The sequence below is a fragment of the Muntiacus reevesi genome, chromosome 3, assembly GCF_963930625.1.
Source record: "Muntiacus reevesi chromosome 3, mMunRee1.1, whole genome shotgun sequence".
NCBI classification, from domain to species: Eukaryota; Metazoa; Chordata; class Mammalia; order Artiodactyla; family Cervidae; genus Muntiacus; species Muntiacus reevesi.
Window position 1 is genome coordinate 239,976,117 of NC_089251.1, and position 22,485 is coordinate 239,998,601.

Sequence of the window (22,485 nt, forward strand, 5' to 3'; positions counted from 1 at the left end):
TCTGGTTTACACATGTATAATCTCAGGTAATTATGACATCTTAAAGATGTCTAGCAGGCAATGGTATAGATGAGATGAAAAAACTAGTTTGGACAGTTTGAAACTGAAACAATTATAGGGGAAAAATGTATACTTGGGAAAATAATCTCTGTTTAGTGCCAAAAATATGAGGCCAACCCAGAGAATGACTGAAGAAGATGTCATCTAATTGCCAGTAGTCACTAATGACTTAGAATTCAGAGTCCTACTTGTCTCTGCTTTGCTATAAGTTAATGCACGTTGGTCTTTTGTCTTTACTGGCACTGATTTGAATTCATTGCTGCTATTGGCCCCATATTGTGTTTTGATTATTCAAATTATATCAAACTAATCATTCTGATCCTAACTAGATGCATAATTAGATAGGTGATTAAAAATATTTCTTTCTCAATAAGATTTTACAGTCATAAAAGATCTGGCATAAAAAATGTATTTTTATATTCTATGGACCAAAAAGTTAAATATGTCTGAAGATGATCTGGGCATTAATCATTTCTAAAATCTTAAAACAGTAATATTTACTTTTGGAGGAAGATTCCTTTTACCAGGAATCTGAAGGCAGGTTAAAATTAAAAGCTTCTATGGAAGGCTTAATCATCCAATCAGAGCTTCCAAGCCTGTATCCCTACAGGTCCTTTAAGGATCCAATCAAATTTCTCAATTTCCCAATCTAGTCTTTGCGGGGGTGGGAAAATGGTATGATTTCTACAATATGTCTTATATTTGTTTCATAGTAAAAGGAAAATATATGTTAACAAACTACAAACCAAAGAATAAACTTGCCAGTTCACTATAATAATTTTTTTCAGACTCCACCCAGCATATAACTCAGCCATAAATGTTAGCACTTAGAGCAGGACAGAATTCTTTTTCTCTCTCAAGCTTTCATTTGATAATAGTTACCACCGAAATCCCTTCAGAAAAACCTTTCCAGTTTCCTGTCCCCAAACATACCACAATAAACTAAGAACCCATTTAAGATACAATGATGTACAATAAGGTTTCATGCAGTTCCTAATGTTTGAGAGATTTGGTCTAGCACCAGGTCCTAGAGCCTCTAGCCATCCAATAAATGTTTCAAAAGGATTACAGTATAATTTTATAGATTTTTTAAAGTACAGTTTGATTTTCTTCCCCGTGAATGTGTGTGCATAAGAGAGACACAAACTGCTAGAAAAATCAGCCTTAAAAAAATGTAAATTCAATAGGACATCACTATTTTTATTGTAGGTTCCAGCCCATCTGTGCCCATAAAATCAATGCAGTGTTTTAAGACCAATATTTTTAAAAGTAAATAATAGAGAACATCCTGTTGTAAGGTTAAGTACTGCCTTGTAAACCTTGCTTCATTTATATACACACATACTTCAGCCTATTGTATTGAAGAACAGAATGCAATTCTGAGGACTGCAGTCCAAAAAAAAAAAAAAAAAAGCTTTAAAAACACTGATGTTTTATTGGCTTAAAATAAAATACATTTTAAGCCAATATAATAAAAGATCAGAAGACTAAATTATGTTGTCCAAGTTGACTCAAAAAATTAAATGTGGCTCTGAAATACGAAGGAAGAATTAAAAATCTCAATGTCATCATCAATACACATGTGCCCACAGTGACAGAAAAGATTGACAGCCTCAGTCTCCCTGAAGTCAGGCATCATCTGGACAGTAGAAATTAGAGTAAATCAGAGCTGGACAAAGAACAACTGACTGTTCTGTAATTACAAAAGACTTACAAACTATATGAAAGACAGAAAGATAAACATCTTAAGATAAATGAGAAGGTGGGTAGTGAAAAGAAAAGATAACATGGGTCTTGAGTCAAGTCACTCAAATGAGGCCATGTCTACTATTAATTTGCTAGGTGAACTGAAGTTAGAATCTCTTCTCAGCTTCAGTTCATCACAAAATGGATGGGTTGGCTGGATATCCAAAGTGAGAAGGGGATCCTAAAAAGGGTAGGGCTAGAAGGGATTCCTGACTTAAGTCCTCATTATCTTAATCTAGGGGAGTATTATTTTTTCTATTTTACAGATAGTTTAAATGAGACACACTGTTACTCTAGATAATGCAGATATGTTACATTTCTCTCTAGAATTAAGAGTAAAGATAATCTAATAACATCTGGCCCAATAATCAATAAGATTAAATTAATAACATACACTCAGAGAGCAATGTGTGTGTGTGCTCAGTGGCTCAGTCCTGTCTGACTATGACCCTGCAGATTGTAGTCTGCCAGCCTCCTCTATCATTGGGATTCCCAGGCAAGAACACCTGAATGGGTTGCCATTTCCTTCTCCAGGGGATCTTTCCCACCCAGGGATCAAACTCTTATCTGCATTGGCAGATAGATTCTTTACCACTGACCCACCTGTGAAGCCCCTCAGAGAGAGCAATACCCATATCTAATTTTGAAACAGTATTTAGCACATATATTTCTCTGTATGGCGAGAAGATAAAGAGGGAAGGTGAGGCTCTTTTATGAAAACCAAAACCCACTGGTTAAAGCTATCATCAATAATAATCTCCTATTGTGCTGTGATTGAATTTTTAACTTTAAGTGCCTTAAAAAAACCATTTGTGTTTCCCAAGGCATTTTATGTTAAGTGTTCAATTTAAACTATGTTTAAAAAATTAGCAAAGATAGAACTAAAAAAATCTAGACAGTAAGACAGTTTATTATTAAAATTTCTATGTAAAAATGCTAGTTAAAGCAATGCAAAAAGAAAGATGCTTGGTACAAACTGTTCAGAATGTTTCAACTAATACGTATGCTAGACTACAGATATTAAAAGTTAAATTTAAAGAAATTCATTTGTAGGGCATGATTTTAACCTTACATAGTTTAGCCACAAATTTAAAGAAAAATTTGCACAGTAAAAAAAAAAAGCAATAGATTTCCCCACAACCAGAAATTCTCAAATAAAGGCAGCGACTTTGATTTTTTAATAATACAATTTGAATTAAAATGTCTTCAATATTGCAGCATAACTTCTATAGAAAATTATGTTCGCTGTTCACTTGATAAGGTATTTTGAAAACCAGAAAAAATTGGTAACTCCATGGAGTTCTTAAAGCAGAAATAGTTATTTGATCAATTTTAAAATGAGGTGTTTGGATGAGTTTTTGAGAGAGAAGGAAGTGCTTTGATGGACTTTGAAAGAAAAGAAAATAAAAATCTAAGGTAAGCACCGGTTTTACCCTCATTTCTTAGGCTTCAGAAAAGCCTAATTAGGCAGGGAAAGGAATTTGGGCCTGGCACACCCAGGCTCAGACGTGGCAGGTTCCTGAAACAAAGTTTTTTTGAACCTTTGAGTCATATGCCACAGGCAGACCAAACCCGCGATATGCAGGTTAAGTCAACAGGTCCTTTAACGAGATGGTGTGCGGTCGGTGAGTGGCAGTTGGATTTCCTCCTGACTCGAAGAAAATAACTTCTTGATCAAACCGGAAAGTGGGCGCAGCCTGGCTTAGGGAGCGCACCCGGAAAAGTGCAGAGACCAAACAGACAGAGAGAGAAGGATGTCCGCGTCCCGACCACAGAGCGCCTTCCAAACCACTCGGAAACCATTCGAATGGCTCGGCGGCCGCGGTTTCCAGCTAGGACTGTCTGGGGTCGGTCTGGGAAAGTTGTCTGCCTAGTTCGGCTCTTCCCGCCGCGGGCTCGCCGCTCCGGCACCCGCACCGGGGCGGGAGGAGACCTGCAACCTGTTAGCCCGAGAGGAAGCGCGGCCGCCCGGCTCCCTGCCCTTCCCACCTCCCCACCCCACCCCCAGTCCGCGACCCTCAAAGGGACAGGCTCCGGGCCCCCGGGACTTCGACCCGGGGCTGGATCTTCTGGAGCCTCCTTACAGGGGGCACCGCGGGTGACAGGGTGACCCCCGGGGCGTCACCTCCCCCGGGCTCGGGCACCCCTTTCGGCCTCTCCCGAAGGGCAACTGAAACACCGCTCTCGAGACCATCTCCAACCGGCCACCGGGACCGTCCCGGTCTCCCCGCCACGTGAGCCTCTGCGTCCATCCGACCCCCCCCCCCCACCTCCGATGCTGCCCAGGGGCAGCGGGTCCCCCGCCGCGACCCTAGCGCCGGCCCGCCGACTCACCTGGCCGGTGGGCAGGGCAAGGCAGGGCAGGGCGGCGGGAAGCGGCGGCCCGGCGGGCGCTGGACGTGGGCCGGGCGCCAGGTGCAGGTGGCGGCGGCGGCGGCGACGGCTCCGGTTGCTGTCGCTACAGTTGCCGCTTAGTCCGGCTCCTCCTCCGCCGCCGCCTCCTGCCTTCCCGCTGGGCCTCCGGCGTTGCCAGGAGAGGCCGAACCGAGGCTCCGCTTCCTCTCGGAGTCTCCCAGGTGAGCTCCAGCCTGCGACGTCGGCAGGGGCGAGGCCCCCGCCCCGCGCCTGCGCGCCAGCCTCCCGCCCCGCCCAAGCCCTACCTGAGCGCTCCAGGTGAGGACCGAGGTCCGCGCGCGGGGCGAGGGCGCAGTCCCTGACCGCGCGCAGCCGCCGCGCGGCTCCTCTGGCCGCGCTAGAGGCGAGGCTGGTTCTCCGCTCGGGGCGAGTCTCAGCCCGTCTACCCTGGGGACTCCTGCGCTGACCCGATGTCCGGGGTCACCTTGTAACCAGAACACAGTCTGAGTCCTTAGGGAACCAGAGAATCCAGATAGCCCTCAGACACACTTCTCTTCCTCTGCGTTTTGCCAAAATGAAGGGGTGCGCTGTCCGGAGATCGGGGTGCCCCGTGCCTCCGAGGACCACCTCATGACAGTAGCAACGGTTGGCTCGTGGGGTTTCCACGAGCAGAGTTCACCAACGTCTGTCACCACTAGGTTCGTGAGCTATCGGCTGAGCTTCCTTCCCATGCAGTCTTGATTTCATCACTTGACTCACTTCGGCGCAGCTAGTGGTTTCCGTTTCTGCAAGCGCGCGCTCTGGTAGGGGCGCCTCACGTCCAAAGGAGGAGCCTCTGTCTTCCAAAGAAGAGCTTCTGGTATTTGGCAGAGCCTCGCGAATTTGGGGCGCGCCACTCCTTCCTGGGTTGCTATCGAAAGGCAAACCGATTGCCAGATGCGAGGGAAAGCAGGGAGGGTAGAGAGCAGCCCGCTGTCCTTGTTTGCAAAGACGCTGAGCTTTCCTGGAGAGGGCTTGCTGCTCCTGCAGTTTTGCTTAAACCCAACATCTCCTGGGAAGTGAGAACGCAGACTCTAGAGAACTGGTGGGGTTTGCTGTTCATCCCAAGACCAAAAAAAAAAAGAAAAATTTTAAATCCTTCTATGATAGATACAACTTTCTGTTTCGTCTTCCTGCTGCTGTTCTGACAAGCATTGACACACCCGAAACCAGGACTTAAAATGACCTTTCTACCTTCCTATGAACTTAGTTATTTAGCGCTATCTTGAATGTTCATGGGAATATTAAGAGAAAAATAGCTGAAAATGTTTTAGTGGCATGCTTAATTACCTAGTGGCAGGTTTTTCCATAAAGTTCACCTGTGGCCTTCCTCCAGCATTTTGGCACATACTCTTATGGTTCCTATTTATTGGTATATTAGTGTTATGTGTGACCTAAAGTAAAGGTTTACTTTATTTTACTAGGTTTACTTTACTAAAGTAAAGGTTTACTCACAAAAAGTCAGACATGACTGAGTGACTGAACTGAAAAGTAAAGGCTTAGACATACTGGTTAGTACAGTATCAACAGGTGCAGTTTTAGGACTTGGTTAATCTAACATTGGTGTAAGCATCCACAGTACTATTTTATAGTACACTCATAAATGGGGTTTAAAACTTTAGTTAGTTGTTTGTTTTGTATATTGTGGTTACCTGAAGCTGAAACTCCAATACTTTGGCCACCTGATGTGAAGAGCTGACTAATTGGAAAAGACTCTGATGCTGGGAAAGATTGAGGGCAGGAGGAGAAGGGGACGACAGAGGATGAGATGGTCGGATGGCATCACCGACTCAATGGTCGTGAGTTTGAGTAAACTCTGGGAGCTGGTGATGGACAGGGAGGCTTGGCATGCTGCAGTCCATGGGGTCGCAGAGAGTCAGACACGACTGAGCAACTGAACTGAACTGTTACCTTGCAAGCATCAAGAAACCATTATATGTTTGTGACATTTTAATATCAGTGTGTGTGTGTGTGTGCTAAGTTGCTTCAGCCATGTTTGACTCTTAGTGACCCTATGGACTGTAGCCTGCCAGGCTCCTCTGTCCAAAGGATTCTCCAGGCGAGAATACTGGAGTGGATGGCCGTGTCCTCTTTCAGCGAATCTTCCCTGCCCAGGGATCAAACCCTTGTTTCTTTATGTCTCCTGAATTGGCAGGCAAGTTCTTTATATCAGTCAGTCAGTCAGTCAGTTCAGTACTTGCCTGTAATTTTTTAAGCTCTCGCTCTCTTCCCACTCGCTCTCTTCCCATAGAAGTTCAGGAGCCTCTTATGTGTATTACCATATCAATTTGATCATAGTTGTTGTTAGATCCAGGGCTAAAAACACTACCTAAATTTCACATCATCTAGCTCCTTTTTAAAAAATTTCTGCTATTTTCTTTGCTGTTTGCTTTTAAGCAGATATTAGAGTGTTAGCCTTTGGGAAATTTGGGAGAAATACAAAGCCAAGAAATTTGAACCCAGAAATTAATAAACTAAGAAATCCTAAACCAAGGAGTCTATGTTTCTTGTCTTGTACTCCTCATCCCTAAATGAGGCAGAAGCCAAAGACTATCAGATTTTTGATGTCCCACCAAGCAACAAGCAAGAATTTTCACTAACAGGACAGTATAGAGCAGATGAATATAGAAAAGCAACCTGGAATCCAAGGACTGAACTTTTTTGACAGCAATACTAGAAAAGTCAAATAGTAACTGCCAGGCTACTCTGTTCATGGATTTTTCAGGCAAGAATACTGGAGTGGGTTGCCATTTCCTACTCCAGTGGAACTTCCCGACCCAGGGATCAAACGCTTGTCTCCTGTACTCCAGCCAGCCTCCTCCATTGCAGGCAGATTCTTTACTGACTGAGACACCAGGGAAGCCAAAAGAGAAGCTGGTGAGACCTATAAAAAGAGAGAACAAGCAAATAGGACCAAAATGCTGCATGAGTGAAAAAAGAACAGGAAAAATCAGAAAGGACTAAAAATTGATTATCACTTTTACAATGAAGACAAATCACTTAAATAAGGAAAGCAATATTTCTTTGTCTGGCATAACTATTAGCATTACACATACTGTTTCATTCTGAAGCAAAGTCTTAAAATTAATGAAAGTTATTCCTTAACAATAACATTAAAATGCTGCAGGCCCAGAGGAAAATATTGTTATGCTGAAATGTTTAATGTCCTAAATCCGATCAGACAAAGGGTTTTTGAAAGTATGTTATTCAAAATTATGGGATAAAGAATTTGTTTTATAAAGAGGAAATCAGTATTTCATCATAAAATAAAACCCAGGAGACTTAGTGTAGACATGCTTCTCGGAAACAAGCATATTTTATATATACATATATAAGCTTTTTTTTTTTTTTTTTTTTGGCTGCTCTATGAAGCAGGCCAGATCCCAGTTCCCAGACCAGGGATTGAACCTGCATCTCCTGAACAAGAAATGCTGAGTCCTAACCACTGGACCACCAGGGAAGTCCCAGAAACAAGCTTGTCTTAACACCACATGTTTGGCATAAAATGTCAGTTAAGATAGAAAACCAAGCAGATTTTACACAGGAAGGAAGGCAGACATTCTCTCACCTCTGCTCCCCTCTGCCACAGGAAAACACACACACACACACACACACACACACACACACACACACACACAAGACTAACCACAAAATGCTCATTTATATGGGTTTAAAATAATACTCGGGCCTCCCTGGTGGTTCACCTGTAAAGAATCCACCTGCAATGCAGAAGATTGCCTGCAGTGCAGGAGATGTGGGTTCAATCCCTAGATTGGGAAGATACCCTGGAGAAGGAAATGGCAACTCACTCCAGTATTCCGGCCTGGGGAATCCCATGAAGAGAGAAGCCTGGTGGGCAAAAGTCCGTGGGTTGCAAGAGTCGAACAGCACTTAGCAACTAAACCACTCCCAAAATAATACTCACTATTTAATAATTTCTGTTAATATATAAAGTAATGGCAAGACCGGTATCTGAAACTTAAGTGGTACTCAATAAATATTTGTTAAGTTAATAAATAGATCCATTAAGTATCATGAAAAAAAACAATAATCAGAGTGTTTTGAGCTGGGTACAAGCCGAAAAGAATGTTTTAAACAAATAGTTTAGCGAAAGAATTTAGGCAAGTAAGAGTAATGGACTAGGAATCTGAGGGACAAGTTTCCAATAACAGTAGTTACCAGTTATCACACAATTATATTTCAAAGGCACTATGCAAAGAAACTTATGCTTCTATGAGTTACTTGTTTCTGGGCTTACATTTTCTTTTCCACAAAATAAGACAATGGTATAAAGTGGTTGCCAAGTTCCTTCACACACTGATTCATGTAAATGCCATGAAAATTGTCAGGGGGAAAAATAAACCTCTAAAGGAAAAAAAATGGAAAACAAAAATGAAAACACATAAATTAATTAACTGAGACTGAAATTTTAATTCATAAATTAGTTATGTAATATAACTAGTGAAATTGTTCAGATTCACTAAGTCCAACTCTAAGTGTTTTGGATTTGCTGTTTAATTTTTGGTTATCCTGGGTTTAGCAAATTTAGTTTGAAACATACTGCCTGATTTAAACTTTAAAAACAGTTTTGCCTTGTGTGGAAACTGCAGTCTCCAGTTCAGGATCTCAAAATCAAACTGAGACTTTTGACTCAAAGACTAAAAAGATTTAAATAATTTCTACTAAAAGAATTGAAAGGCTATTGATTTAAAAGGAGAATGGTGCTGGTATTATAGAGAAGAGCCACAAATATGTGAGTGTTTTTTTAAAAATAGTGATTCAGCATAATTCCACGTTGTGCTTAAAATATTGAGTGAAAACATGGATAGATTATTTTTAGTATGAAGTCTCCTGGACATTGTCTTGTATGAGGATTACTTATGATTTTTCCCCTGAAGAATATCATCAGAACAACCATCTGGGACTTTCCAAGACATACAGATTTCTATGAGGGCACTTATTGACTCAAGTTGCAACAGAATTATGTCTTGTTAATCTTGTATCCTTAATGCTTGGCACATAGTAGGTGCTCAATAAATATTTGATGAAATGGATTGAATAGAGTGCAGAGTTTCAAGTTTTCAAGCATTAGCATAAGACACACACACACACAAAAAAATGCTATGCTGAGTCAGGCTAAATTCAGTCTAACCAGTTCTAAATTCTGACAGTGGCACCAAAGGATACTTTGTGGGAAAAGACGGTGATAGTCCTGCATGATGTTAACCTCAGAGAAGTACTCCAGGTATCCTTGATTCATTTTTCCCCTCAATTTATCTCTCTGTTTCCTGAAAAATGATTGATTAAATTATAAAGCAATTTAGGTTCACTATAGAAATATCAGAAAATGCAGATGAATTTTGAAAAATCTAAAATTTTTGCCATGAGGATAAATCAGTGCTAATTACCAGACCTGTTTCTGTTGTATATCTTTCCAAAGATATTTTATTGGAAAAAGTTGGGGGAGAGGAATGTGAGATGTGAAGGGAGATAGAGACATGTCTTTAAAATAAAATCTAGATCGTTTTGTGATCTTTTTCTGTATCCAAAGTTTTCTGCTTAACATATACTTCCATATCAATTAATTCATTTCTCTACAGCATTATTTTTAGATTACAGCATTGTTTCTTTCTGTGTAGATGTATTTAATCAGTCATTTATTACTGGATAATGAAGAACTTCTCCAAATTTTGCTATTGCGAACAGTACTGTGATGATCATGCTCTTCATCTAGTCACTACTGTCTTCATCTGTTGAAATATTTGTAATGATTTCCTTCTGATTTTTATTTTATATCAGCCATTCAAGATCCTAAACAATGATGATATCACTAGAAGAATCTTATCCGAAACAGTAAAAAATAGAAACTAATTAGCATTTTCTATTTGTAAGAATCTTAGTTACCAAGCCTTTATGTCAAGGATGTTCATTGTAATTAAAACCTTATTACTTTGGAAATATGGAAATGCCCCCTTATTTTAAATAAGTCAAATCTTTTACGGTCTCCTGATCATACGACGCTTAGCTTCCCACTTTTGAAAATCTGTGTATCTTATGATACAGTATTCTTCCCTCCATCTCTCCAAAGACTTTAACACAGCTGAAGATCCTGGTCTACTAGCGAGCTTCCAAAAGCAATCCAAATCACCTTGATATTTTTAAATTCCTTGCAATGGCATAACATAAACCTCCCTCCTCCCTTGGTCCATCCCTCCTCCTTATGCCAGTATCATGAAGGGAGAATTGTTAAGAGACACTACTTAGGTATGGTATCATTTATTGCTAAATAGTTATAAAATCTGTTAAATAATTTTAATCATTGAGATAGGAATACTCTTTTAGCATAATAGGTCTAAGGTATTATACCAAAAAGAAATAGCATCATTATAATTAAGAGAGAGATATTTGTTTTTCATGTATACTAGAAGGAAAACTTTGAAGGAAATTATATTTTTCAGTGGCTTTGTTTTTAGTTGATTAACAGAAAAGTCATTTGCTCCTTACTTATGTCCAATCACAGAGTTGGAATGCACCTGTTCTCTATTCCTGAGAGTCAGCCAACTCTAAAACAGCCCAATCCTCCCCTCAGCAAAACTTCAAGAACAGGAGTCTCTGACAAGCAGCCACACACACACACAAAATTACTGCTAGGGGAGGAAATGTGTTTATTTCTGTTAGAAGAGTTGATGGACCACAGAGAAAAGGCAAGGGGGGATGGAGATACTGCAGAAAGGGATTAAATAGCTTAGACATGATAAAGAAGGAGTAGAGGACAAAGGACTCATCCATGTGGGACATCCTCTGAAGGCTTAAGAACAATATTGGGGACACATTCCTCCCCAGGCCTGATAATGTGGCTTCACTTCTGGGAGTAACCGGGAGCAGAGGAGGTAAATGAGGAACAACATCCAATTTCTTTTCCTCTCCCTTTCTTCCCGACTGCAAGCTCTATGCAGCTTTGTAATAACTACCTAAATTCTGTAGGGAAGCTGTTAGCCTTCATCAAGACCTAGTGTATATTCGATTCAAACTAAGATGATATTCAGCTGGGCCTCTACCAGCCTCAACAGTGTCTTTTGTGGTGTGTCTGCGAGTGTGGATTAGAGAAAGTCATTAACGGGCAGAGAGTTCACAGGCTCATGGCTTGTGATGAGCCAAGGGGATGACCCTATTCTCCCAGTAGATGTAAATTCACTCCAGGGTATCCAGGTGGCTGAATGAAGCCCAGGGGGCATTTCAGCCCTACTTGTCTATTGACAGGATCCCATGATGCAGGCAGGGCTCAGCACACACAACCTGGTGTCCGTCAGGTAAAATCTGTTTTCTCACCTTTTGAATATGGAGTATTGTGCCACTTGTGTTGACCAACAGAATATGATGGAGGTGATGTTCTGTGACTTCTAAGACTAGGCGTTAGGAGACTTTATACATTCTGTGTTTAGTCTTTTGGAATGTTGCTTCTTCATATCATGAAGAAGCCTGAAATGGAAGACCATGGGGAGAGAGAGAGGTCCAAATGTCCCAGATGCCCAGTTGAGCTCAGACCCCAGCCATCCATCAGCTAAATGCAACTCTGTGTCAGAGCCCAGGTAGATACCAGCTGAAGAATCACCTCAGTCAGTCAGTCATTTCAGTCGTTCAGACATATCTGACTCTTTGTGACGCCATGGACTGCAGCATGCGAGGCTTCCCTGTCCATCACCAACTCCCAGAGCCTACCCAAACTCATGTCCATTGGAGTTGGTGATGCCATCCAACCATCTCATCCTCTGTCATCCCCTTCTCCTCCTGCCTTCAATCTTTCCCAGCATCAGGCTCTTTTCCAGTGAGTCAGTTCTTCACATCATGTGACCAAAGTATTGGAGCATCCGCTTCAGCATCAGTCCTTCCAATGAATATTCAAGACTGATTTCCTTTAGGATGGACTGGTTGGATCTCTTGGCAGTCCAAGGGACTCTCAAGAGTCTTCTCCAACACCACAGTTCAAAAGCATCAATTTTTCAGCACTCAGCTTACTTTTTGGTCCAACTCTCACATCCATACATAATTACTGGAAAAACCATATCTTTGATTAGATGGACTTTTGTCAGCAAAGTAATGTCTCTGCTTTTTAAAATGCTGTCTAGGTTTGTCATAGCTTTTCTTCCAGGAGCACGTGTCTTTTAATTTCATGGCTGCAGTCACCATCAGAAATGATTTTGGAGCCCAGCAAAATAAAGTCTGTCACTGTTTCCATTGTCTTCCCATCTATTTGCCATGAAGTGATGAGACTGAATGCCACGAACTTAGTTTTTTAGAATGTTGAGTTTTAAGTCAGCCTTTTCACTCTCCTGACCAGCCACAAAATCATGAAAAGGATTAATTTGCTCTTTTAAGTCACTAAGTTTCAGAGGGAGTTTTTTAATTTATTTAACAATTTCATCTAAATTTGGTCTCTCAACAAGAGCAAGCACCTTTTATTTTATGTTTGCGCTCCCTTTGTACTCTCCCTGATCATACGCAGAAAACTTCTGACACACACAGTTTGGATTTACTGGAATTTTGAAGTCTAAGCTTAAAATGACTGTACAAAACATATACCATAAACTATATATTTTAAAGAATATGTGCTCAGTCAGAGACAGTTTTCTCTTCCCCACCCCAAATCTTAATAAAATGTGTGCAGAGTGAGGAAAGAGAAGAGAATCGAGGTGGGCTGGTGGTAAGGGCATTGAAAGGATGCTTGAGAAGAGGTCCAGTAACCTTGATGTGTAGGAATGCCGTATTGCTCAACTGCATGGGCCACCATTCACAGAAGGATGTGCAGAGTAAGATGTGCAGGAATGCAGACTTGACACTAAGAACTAGATTGCTGAGGGAACTCTGAGAGCAGAAAAGAAGCTGGGCTCATAGGCTCTACCGTGGAGAGCAGAAAGACCCTAAGTTTATTCCTTACCTAATGTTGAGTGAGAACAGAAAACGTTTCCAAAAGGCTTCTTGAGGCAGTCAGATGTAGGACAGCCCCAAAGCCCTCTAGTGCCCCAGAAAGATTCAGAGAGGCCACAAAACATTTTTCAATGGAAGTAAGAATGGATGTGAGAAAGAAATTATCCTGACTTAGGTATAGTCATGGAAAGGGTTTTCCAGGTGGCTTAGTGGTAAAGAATCTGCCTGCCAATGCAGGAGACACTGATTCTGTCCCTGAGTCAGGAAGGTCCCCTGGAGAAGGAAACGGAAACCCACTCCAGTATTCTTGCCTAGAAAATCTCACCGACAGAGGAGCCTGGAGGGCTACAGTTCACGGGGTCAAAAAAAAGTCAGGCACGACTCAGCAACTCAACAACAACAGACATGGAAAAATAATTTTACGTTGCTTGTTATGTATCTGACTCTTGTCTTCAGAACTAGCATCCACTACAAAGACTTCATAGTAATAAGCATAAAATGATGCAAAAGAAATCCATATTCAATATTCAGCCTCCATGGGATTTTCTTTGGTCTCTTATGTTACAAAACTGCATGCTGTCATTGCCAATTCATATAAAAAAGTATGTTATTCACAACTCCTGTCTTTTATAAGCTTTCTTCAGTGATGATGATGATGATGAACATCCCTTCACAGTAAGTTTTTCCATTTCCTGAGATAGCATTTCTCTCTCTTATCCCCAACCCCCCAAAATAAAAAAGAATGATGGATAGGAAACCATGTATGAAGCGAGTGGGAGGAGATAATGGGGCAGGAATCCATAAGTCTGTGGTTTATGTCACAAAAAAACACTGGTAAGTCCTTTGGATGATAAGGAATTTGCTTATAATCTGTTGCAATGACTTGATGTTCTTGTACTGAAAACATTTTATCTCCTGTTTTGACCTACAATGTGGGGAAAGGATAACATTTACTCAGTAATAGTTTTGTACCAGGAATTGTTCCTACATTATCTAATTGAGTCTCCATAAAATCCCTGTTGTCTTTCAGGTGAGGAGATCTTGGGAAATAACCCAAAGATGCACAGTTGAGAGAGCTGGATTTAAAACAGGTCTGTCAGACCCAAATATCTGTGTTCTATAAACTACATCATATGAGAGAAGTTATAAAATCATTATGCATCGAATCCAAGGGTGAATAACTCAGTATCTTTAGCTTGTATTTAAGCATTCATTGACAGTTTTCTATTTTCACATTAAAGATGAGTCTCTCTTACTTTTAAGTGATACATGTACTTTAGTTGCAAGTGAGATACTTATACTTTTGGACCAATGATTCTTAGCTAAATCTATCTCTTCTCATAAAGTGAGAAGATACAATAAAATTCATCAATATAAAAAATTAAATTGTGAATTTTGTAACCTAACAGTATTGGACCCATATAAACACACTAGACAGATGGAATTGCAGTGTATGGACTGTGTTTAAGGGAACATTCTAGAAATGTGTAATATAAAACCATTCAGTGAAAAGTTACAACAAAATAAAAATCCTCATGCAAAAATGTATTTTACAATATCTCAGTGAGTTTTCAAAATAACCTTTCATTTTTAAAGATTGTCTAAAGCAAAAGTCCTGTCAGTTGGTTTTATGGAATTTGACCCCTTGTAGCATCACAAAATAAAATAAACTAGACTGACTAGTTTTGCCATCTTTTTAATAGTACTTAAATGCTGCCAGTCTCATAGATATCAGGAAATAATGTCCCAGACCACACAAAAGTAGATGATTATAAATGACTGAACAATATATTAGTTTTGAAACATTTTTTTAGATATAATAATGGCAGTAATTGTGTAGACCTTTGCTTTTTATTGTTTTATTATTTATATGTTTTTACCAAATATTGAACAATTTCAAAAGAGCATTTATTAAATATGTGTAATATATAAAGAATCACAATGCAATGAACAACTCTCTACCCACCACCTACTTGAAGAGAAAGAATATTACTTTCATATCCCCTGTGAGGCCCTGTCAGGTCTTAATCAAAGCTTTGAATTTTGTGTTAATTATTGTCCGGCTTTTCTTTAGTTTTGCCTCATATGTTTATATGCCTAAACAAAATACTGGTTAATATTGTATACATTTTTGAACTTCATATATTATGGAAATATAGGTGTAAGATTATGCCAATTTTTTTTGCTGTGTAGACAAGATTCTTAGGTATTTTTGCATGTAGCTATAATTAATTTTTACCCTGTATCAGGTTAATCCATTCTGCTCTTGATAAACATTGGAAAAATCTCCAAGTGCATGTATGAGAGAGAAAGAGATCACAAACAGTCTTTTAGTTTCCTTCTGGTACATGTGAAAGAGCTTCTCTTGAATAAACATCCAGGAGTAAAATAGCTGGGTTACAGAAAATTTACCAGATAGTGCCCCATTGTTTTTCAGAATGGTTATATAATACATCCCTATGGCTCCTTTACTGAACTATACATACACATATAATTTTATGTATGTATGCCTATGTATATAATATATATAACTTTTTAATATATAGTACTTCTTTTTTGAAAATAATTTTATATATTAGAAATCTAAACAACAGTATTAGTGCTGCTTTTTTAAAGAACCAAGAATTGTGAAAGATGTGGTTGATTGGGAATTTTTGTTATTAGTTGCCAGGAAACAAAATATTAAGGAAAAAATGGGAAGAATGTTTTAGTTATGTCTTAGCAGATGGAAAAACAAATGTATTTATTTTTCACTTGCCTTCTATTATACTACTGATGTCTTCGTTTCTGGGACTGAAATAGGCATTCACTCTGCTCTCAATCTTGGTCTTTGGTCTAAAGAAGTGCAAGGGCTGATGGCTGACATTCAAAATAATGTGTTATGCAAGAAACCAATTTCAGGGATGGAAGGAAAGCTGTACTTCTTTAACTATAACTCCTAAAAATCATTGGAATGGGAACACTGGAAAAGATTTCAATATCCATTTGTCTCTTCCATAACTTTTTTCGTGCATTTTTTTCTCTTGTGGCAGTTCTCTACTTTAAGTTGAAGAGGGTTCATTAACTGTCCAACTGAGTATATTTCAAATACCCTGAAAGTTTAGACTTTTCTTAACTAAAATCCTTTGAGTATAATACCACCAGAAGCACATGCTTCTCATTTATATCTAATAAGTTTTTTTTTTAATCAGTGCAGGCCTGTAAAAGCCTGTTGTTCTGTAGAAGAAGCATTTTGTAAAATGCCCCCCGCCCCAAATTTTCTTTTCATTCTCTTTGTGTCGACAGTCTATTTTTCAAAACTTTCTAATCTTCTAAGAACTCCATATTATTTAAATTAGAAACAAGCAAATGGTAATAGTATCTTGAAGATTCCTTGAGCGGAATCCTCCCAGATCTTCTGCTCAGTCGATTAATGCACGCACCCTTGCTGGTCTCCTGTACCAGGATGAGAAAGCTGCAAAGCCCTATTTTGAAATGAAGGTACAGTGGTTTAGATAGTTCATAATGGGTTCATTCCAGTGGGGCAATGTACTCAGTAATATATGTTACTGTCTAATGTATTCCTAAAAAGCCTTTGTAATATGCTTTATAAATACTAAATAAGTAAACAGTTATTAATAAAAAATCATTGCTATTAACCTAATGAGGAATAATTGGACATTAAATATCATGATAAGAAGCATATCAAAGGTCTCTTTGTGATCCCATAAACTGTAGCCCACAAAAATTAAATGGAGAATTGCAGAAATTTTTTGAGATTTCTAAGAAAAATATATATGGGCCCAAAATTATTTGGTTGATGAAGGGCTACTCAGTGCAGAGATGCTTTCTAACCTACCATCTAATATTGCAGTGCAAGCATATCAGCCATTAAAAAAATCAAACATCCTAAGCCAAAATAATACTACTACTAAGAGGGAATAGTAACAAGTATGTATTATGTATACTGAACATTTTACACACCTTATTTCATTTAATTTGATCCAAAGCCCTGTGAGGCAGGTAGTAGTATTACCATGTTTCAGGTGAGGAAACTGATATTTAGAAGATTATGTAGGCTACAAAGCTATTGAGCAGCAGAATGAGGATTCAACCCATGTAAGCTGTTACAGAAGCTTTCATCCTTAATCACTGTGTAATTTGGAATACTCTAATAATATATGTTTTCCATTTGTAGCTTCCTTCTCACAGCTAAGAACTCTGATGGCCCAAACAGTAGGTGTACACACTTATGTCTGAATGAAATGCCTACTTTGTATGCTGTGCTGTGGGGAGTGATAAAAGAACTTATTCAAGGATCTTACAGCATTGATGGGATAGATTGTAAATGCAAATACATATAGTCAAAAGCAAAATATGGCAAGTGCCATAAAAGACATATTGTAGTGATGCACAAAGGAAAGAAACCCTATTGGTTAAGAGGGACAAAAAGTGTCTTTGTAAAGCAAGTGATATGAATCTTTTGAGATGCGGTGAAGTACAAAGTCATGATTTTGGACAAAGCAGGCCCTGAAGCTAAAAGCTTAAGGCATGTTGTAGGCACACCCTGTTCTATTTAAAGGTGGTTGGGCTCCCAGAGGTTTTGTATAATGACTTAGCTGTTGGGGAAAAGAATTTGTGCTAAACTGTTAGACAGGGAGGGTCATGAAGGTTTGAAGCAGGAAGGATATCATTCATTCAACAAATATTATGAATATTTGTCAGTATGTACCAGGCACTCTGCTAGTCACTAGAGTAAGACCAGACCATTGTTTGCCCTTGATGGGCTTCCCTGTTGATTCAGATGTTAAAGAATCTGTCTGCACAAAGGATTAATCTCAAAAATATATAAGCAACTCCTGCAGCTCAATTCCAGAAAAATAAATGGCCCGATCAAAAACTGGGCCAAAGATCTAAACAGACATTTCTCTAAAGAAGACATACAGATGGCTAACAAACACATGAAAAGATGCTCAACATCACTCATTATCAGAGAAATGCAAATCAAAACCTCAATGAGGTACCATTACACACCAGTCAGAATGGCTGCTATCCTAAAGTCTACAAGCAATAAATGCTGGACAGGGTGTGGAGAAAAGGGAACCCTCCTACACTGTTGGTGGGAATGCAAACTAGTACAGCCACTATGGAAAATAGTGTGGAGATTCCTTAAAAAACTGGAAATAGAACTGCCATATGACCCAGCAATCCCACTCCTGGGCATACACACTGAGGAAACCAGATCTGAAAGAGACACGTGCACCCCGATGTTCATTGCAGCACTGTTTATAATAGCCAGGACATGGAAGCAACCTAGATGCCCATCAGCAGATGAGTGGATAAGGAAGCTATGGTACATATACACCATGGAATATTACTCAGCCATTAAAAAGAATATATTTGAATCAGTTCTAATGAGATGGATGAAACTGGAGCCCATTATACAGAGTGAAGTAAGCCAGAAAGATAAACACCAGTACAGTATACTAACGCATATATATGGAATTTAGAAAGATGGTAACAATAACACTATATGCAAGACAGAAAGAGACACAGATGTATAGTACAGACTTTTGGACTCTATGGGAGAAGGCAAGGGTGGGATGTTTTGAGAGAACAGCATCGAAACATGTATATTATCTAGGGTGAAACAGATCGCCAGTCCAGGTTGGATGCATGAGACAAGTGCTCGGGGCTGGTGCACTGGGATGACCAAAGGGATGGGATGGGGAGGGAGGTGGGGGGGGGTTCAGGATGGGGAACACATATAAATCCATGGCTGATTCATGTCAATGTATAGCAAAAGCCACTACAATATTGTAAAGTAATTAGCCTCCAACTAATAAAAATAAATGGGAAAAAAAAAATCTGTCTGCAATGCAGAGGTGGATTCAATCCCTGGGTCAGGAAGATCCACTGGAAAGGGAATGGCAACCCACTCCAGTATTCTTGCGTGAAGAATTCCATGAACAGAGGAGACGCAGTGGGCTACAGTCCATGGGTCACAAGGAATCAGACATGATTGAGTGACTAACACTTTCACTTTCACTTCCTGCCCTTGACAAGCTAATGGGGGAGAAAGAGGCTAATTTTCACTATAACTGAAATAGTGATGACTTGTGTACAAAACAAGAACAAAGACTTGAGCAGAACCTAATTTTAATGCTTTGGTTTGTATTTTCTCTATTAATTTTTTAAAAATAATTTTAGAATCTATTAAAATTTATTTTAAATAGTATTATATAATTATCTTTTCTATTTTAAAAAAGTGTTTATATAATAGATGTGAACTTCATTGAGTATATTCACAGACATGCAAAATATTTTCTTGATAATGGTGTCTAATAAAGGGTTTTTTTTTTTTGGCGAGTAAAGGATTTTCAAAATCCATCTCTACCAGTATTAAAATTGCTATTTGATCATTTAAAGTATATCATTCCATTTCATAACTCTGTGAGATAAATTTCAGAAAGACTAAGACCAATTTTTATAGATAGGTTTGTTATACAATACAAACTGCTACTGTGACTAAATAGATATACATATTGAAAGGATGTCTTTGGAACGTCTAAATTTGACTCTGATCCCTCTGAACATAGCAGCAAATCACAAGGTTTCGAATTGGAAAATTTTGTAATGGCCAAAAAAATATTACAAATATAGGAAAGTCAGTTTTAAAAGAGGTCAAAACAGGAAAAGTATATAAAACTGACAGTCCAACTATGATCAAACGCCTTTATGAAAAAAATTTTATGTTAAGACCTACTTCTATTAGAAGTTTTTATAGGCTTAGAAATGTAAAACTCAGATGTTTTTGAAACTGAGAAAATATACAAGACTACTGAATTTATCCTGAGGTAATAATATCTCAGGAGAAAATTGCAGTAAGGCAAACACTCTAAAACCATCAAATAGGCATTAGGACACAGACTGATATGTGATGGTAGTGATGAGGAAGGATTAGTTAAGAGTAAGAAAATCAGACTGCAGCCAAACTTTCAAAAAAATTTTAAAGGAATACATTGATGTTTAGCTTCCTTTAAACATCTCAACACATGATATTGACAAATGTGGAGACAGCTGGCAAAATATTTGTGTTAATTGCCAGCATTATATAATTACTATTTACTATAAAATTCCCTCAAATAATTTTCTTTCATCATCAGATAGTCATATACATCTAGCATTCTTCATGCTCTGAAATATATATATATATTCTTTCTCTTCAGGATCAAAATAGAAATTTTCATGTTCCCTACTATATCTATTTTAAGATAGTATAAATATTGAAGATTTTGTTTGCTGAAATAAACTGTATTCTCATGAGAGAAACAGCTCCTCAGCAAAACCTTTTTTTTTTATTTTTCCAATGATATTTGGAAATACCATTATACCAATGATATCAAATATCAAATACCAATAATATTTTATTCCACTATTCATTTGTCCTGAAATTTCACAGCAGCAGAAATTCCACTATATATTATCCTTTTATCTGATATCTATCAAGAACACCTTTGGGGCCTTCCTGGTGGCTCAGAGGTAAAGAATCCTCCTGCCAGTACAGGAGACAAGGGTTGATCCCTAGTCCGGGAAGATTCCACATGCCACGGAGCAACTAAGCCTGCGCACAGCTACTAAAGCTTGTATACTCTAGAGTCCATGCTCTGCAACAGGAGAAGCCACTGCAATGAAAAATCCATGCACTGCAACCAAGAGCAGCCCCTGCTCACCGCAACCAGAGAAAGCCTGTGGGCAGCAACAGAGATCCAGCACAGTCAAAAAAATAAATATAAAATTTAAAGATATCATCTTTGGTTGCAATTTATCAAAAATATCTAATAGTGACTTAACAAATAGCGACTTTTTATTTTTCTGATGTAACAAGTCTAGAAATAGATGGTTACTATCTTTGGCTTGGTTATTCGACAGTATAATCAATAACACTTTTTTTTATTTTTCTGCTCCACAATCTTTGGCATGTTGACTTTGCTACCCCTGCTTGTCAAATCAGGGTCACAAAAGCAAAATGGTCACTGCCAGTCAGCACTTAAGCCAGAACAGGATGGTGAAAGCGGCTCCCAGCTATTTGTGTTTTTTTTGTCAAAAAGGTGAAAGCTTCTCAAGAAGCCCCCACAGGGACTTCTCCTTATATCTCAAGAACACCACAAGTTTCAAAGGGGGCTGGGAAAGCAGCAAACAAGATTCTCATGATTGACTTAGACCACTGTGAGCCACTGCAAGGGTGAATACATTTGACACTTCAAGGAAAATCATAAACCTGTCAGTAAAGAAGGGAACAAAAAGGGTCTGTTCAAATGCCCTAGATCATTTGGACGAGTGTAAAATTCATAAAGACTGGGATTGTGTCTGTTCTCTTCCTTCTGTATGGGACCTACATCATAACAAAAATAGTTGACACTAAATCCTTTATTAGATATAGACATTCATATGATATAAATATATACACTATATTCTATATACTAAGGCAGTATCTCCAAATCTCATTCAGTTGTTCTAACAGTAGAGGTACTATACAAAACTTTGTTGCTTTTGTTATTTTTCAGTCGCTAAGTTGTGCTGGGCTCTTTTTGACCTCATGGACTACAGCACGCCAGGCTCCTCTGTCCTGCACTATCTCCCGGTGCTGGAGGCTTATATGTGTGTGTGTATATGTGTGAGTGTGTGTGTGTGTATAGTCTTAGTTCAGCTTGCTATAACAAAACATTATAGGCTGGATGACTTAAATAGCAGCCATTTATTTCTCACAGTTCTGGAGGCAGGAAATTCATGATCAAGGTGTTGCTGGAGTCGATTCCTGCTGAGAATGCATTTTATGGTGGCAGATGGCCCGCCACCTTCTTATTGTGTCTTCATATAATGGTGAGACAGTGCTCTGGTCCCTCTTCCTCTTCTTATAAGGACAATGATCCCACTGTGAGGGCCATATTTCATGACCTCATCTAAACCTAATTATCTTCCAAAGGCCCTACTTCTAAATATCATCACACTGGAGGTTAGAATTCCACATGTGAATTTTGTGGGAAGGATAAAAACATTCAATCCATAGCAAGTATATGAAATATACAGTATTGCATATATAATTACATATTGGGTTGGCCAAAAAGTTGGTCAATCCAACATAATATTACATAGATATGTAGATTTTGGTCCCATGTCTTCAAGTACTTACTATACATTCCTGTGACCAACCAAATGGTAGACACTGAAATATACTAACAGAAAATGGGCCTAGCTTTTAAGGTATTAAACCTGAAATTAAATGAATAAACTATAAACACAGATCCAAGCTGAACTAAAATGTTATGAAATTTATCAACCTTTTACCTGGTATCTTTTATGTATTTGCAGTATAAAGTA

General features: G+C 38.9%; 1 protein-coding gene across 2 annotated transcripts in view; it reads right to left on the bottom strand.

Annotated features, from left to right (window-relative positions):
* The window catches only part of GALNT3 (polypeptide N-acetylgalactosaminyltransferase 3), a 51,810-nt gene extending 46,908 nt beyond the window's left edge, over window positions 1-4,902 (bottom strand). The window contains exon 1 of one of the 2 annotated variants that reach the window (XM_065931675.1): window positions 4,467-4,902. The gene's annotated coding sequence lies outside the window, so the exon portion shown is untranslated. Of the gene's footprint in view, window positions 1-4,140; window positions 4,440-4,466 lie in introns of those variants that run through there. The other variant, XM_065931674.1, reaches the window with a different exon arrangement.
* Window positions 4,903-22,485: the final 17,583 nt, after the last annotated feature.